Raw genomic sequence first — 3,138 nt, forward strand, 5'->3', positions numbered from 1 at the left:
TATTTGGGGACAAACCTGGATGGAGCGGCATATTGATCTGTTTATTCATGTTCTCAGGTGTACACAGGGGAATGAGAAGAGGGGACTCCAGAGGAAGGACTTTCCTTCTTCCACAAGGAAGAGGAGAGCTTGTACTTGAGGGTGTACAAGCTCCTGGATCCCACAGAAGTCAGGTTGCGGAAAGAGTGGGTAGGAGGGGCCAAGGGGCCGATAGAGAAACCCAGTGTGGTTGTGTTCTTTCTTGGATCCTTCCCCTCCTGGATCCCACAGAAGTCAGGCTGGGAAAGAGTGGGTAGGAGGGGCTAAAGGGTCAATAGAGAAACCCAGTGTGGTCGTGTTCTTTCCTGGAGCCACATTCAGAGGGAACTGGGGCAATAGCCCTAGAAATGGTCACGTGGCAGATCCCTTCCTGCCTGTGTGGGTCCAGGGCAGAGAGGCCCCATCTGGCCTGGAATACTAAGGTCCTTCCAGGGATGAGGAAGATACATCACTGGATACGATTCCAGGGATGAGACAAATGAGCTGCTTTCTTCTCACCCAGAGACACACCACACTGGCATTGTTTTCTGATTCTTGGTGTATCAAAAACCGTAAACTACAGCAAAGAATCTGCCCTCAGGAATACTCATTCTGGTCCTAGAGTGGGCTGAGAGCAGGCCTTCATTGTCAACCCAAGACCTTTAAAATCTTGGCTTGAGTGGAAGGGTGAAGAAAGAAGTCTCAGTGGGGATGGACAGTCATCCTGGGTGTTAGAGGCAGGCGGTGTTGGCTGCAGTCCCAGGGAGAACTTGCACAGTTAGTGGCTTCTTCCCAAGGACTGTTCTCTGCCCTGAAGGCAGGAGCTTCAGGGGTAGAGGGCAGAGAAGTCTTCATTCTGGAGGTCTGCTTTGGATTTGTCGCCTTGATTCTTGGGGCATGGCCCCAGATTTCCTACCTCCTGCAAAAGTGACCCAGGGTATGTTGAGGTCTTATGCTAAGGCCCAGCTGGAGGAGATTGCTGGGAGCATCTCCATAGGCTTGGTGCTGTCCCTGCCAGTACCTTGGAGAAGCAGGAAGGGGCAAGATGGAAGAAGTGCTCCTTCCTATAGTGTTTCCCTGAGCAAGCAGTTGGCTGCTTCCTGTGGTGGTTGAGCAGAGCCCTGGTTGGGTGGTGGTGCAGATATGACCTTAGGGCCTCCTTATAGCTGGATGGCAGCTGGGAGAAGTAGAGCAAAGATATTACCCCTTTCCTTACAATCCCATCTGCACCCCCGCCCACACACTCCTATTCCCTCTTTGGCTTTTGCTTTCTGTATCTCCTTTCCCCCAGTGATGGTCCTTCCTGGAGACAAGTTGAATCTTGGAGCTCTTGTCTCCATGGAAACTTTTCCTGCCCAGGCTAAATCACTTACCTGGACTAGGATCTGCCATCCTTTACCAAAGAGGTGACGTGGAGCCTCTAGCCTCTAGCCAAATCCTAGGCTCTCTATCTGTGATCTTTCCTTGTCCCAGGGGCTCCTATTAGGCATTTACATACAATTAAAAAGTAATAAGGAAAAAATGCTGAGTTCTCCAGGGCACTCAAGGGTGGGAGGACTGAACATTAACCTCCCTGCAGGCCCAGAGCCAAAAGCACTGTGCAGGCAGTCAGCTGGAGCATCTGCTGCTGCTGGTCCTTTGGAACACTCATAGTGGGACAGGGAAGCTGGCTCCCACAGGGGTAGCTGGTAGCTGCTTTGCAAGCCCACCACCCTGAGGATAGCCCTGTGACTGAGGGAGCCAGGCAGGCTTGCACAGCTGTTCTCCAGCTGCCATCTGGGCCCTTCCCACCAGGATGAACCTCAGATCAGAGTGCCACACACCCTTCTCTCCAAGAAGTCTCTCTACACTTCCTCCCCTCCTTCCTCTGGCCACTAGGTCCTGGCACACACTTCTCCCCTGCACCGCCCCCCCCCCCCCACCACACACACACAAATCCCAAGTGGCAGCCCCGAGGGTCCTATCTCACCTGCATCCCCTGGGCCTCGGCACCTTTCCACTGCCTGGACCTTGGTGGGGTGGTCCCATGGTGCTAAGGGGAGAGGTGTATCCTAGGAACCATGAAAGATGACTCAGAGTGAAGCTCAGGGTTTAGGGTCAGTGAGCAAAAGAGCAGAACCCAAACCTTTTTTGTCCCCAGGCCCCTCCCCCCATCTTGTTCATTCTCTTCCTCCACCAGTCCGAAGCACAAAGCCCAGACCCTCAGCATTTTGGAAATGCACTCAGGTATAAATTCTACTGTTTTCTAGCCACAAGCTCATTCATTCACAATTTGGCAGCCACCCTCTGATGACACTTGTGGGAAAGTCAGAGAATACCTGTCCTTACCTCTCCATCTTCTCTGTCTGATGTTCAGGGTTGGGGTTGAAACTGGGGAGGCTGCAGGTCCGAAGATTTCTTTTGCTTTTTGTACCCAGCATCCCATGTGGTGCCCCGTACTGGGGAAGAAGGCTGACAGTACAGTAGTCACCACCCACAGAAGTTAGCTCTGGACTTCCCCTTGGGAGCTAGGGAGAGTGTGGGCCTCCAACTGCTTGGAGAGCTGGGAAGACCATTGTTTTCACCAGCAGCTCCCAGTACAGGGTCCTGTTGCCAAAGTGGCTGGGGAGTGAGCTGGCCAGGATGTTGTTAACCTTTTCAACACTACTTCCTTGGCCCAGAGGGAACCCAGACTGGAAGATCAGTGTCCATAGAGTAGACCCAGAGGCCCCGTCCATACTGAGCAGAGAGAGCGGATGCCCTTTTGTGGTGATTGGGGTAGGAGGCCCTGAAGGTAAGGGGTTAGTGGGTAGGCATGTTTACATATTGGTTGGGGCTCCAAAAGAATTGATGAGAGCAGGGGATGGGGCAGCTCTGGGGCTTTGTGGGTATAGCCACTCAGCAGGATGGTCATGATAAACACCAGCATGGGACTTCTCCTGCAGAGCCACCAGACATCGGGTTCAGCCTTGGGCTGGCCTGCACGAACCCATCTCACCTCCCCAGACTGTAATTCTACTCCAGAAGTTGGGTAGGAATGACCTGCTGGGACCAGGATCAGGTTCCTGTGCATGGGAAACGGGGGGGGGGGGGGGTGGGGGGGTGGGGAGGGGGGGCAGGCAGCTGCCTTTCTGCCGCTGC

Source organism: Capra hircus, chromosome 19 (assembly GCF_001704415.2).
Source record: "Capra hircus breed San Clemente chromosome 19, ASM170441v1, whole genome shotgun sequence".
NCBI lineage: Eukaryota > Metazoa > Chordata > Mammalia > Artiodactyla > Bovidae > Capra > Capra hircus.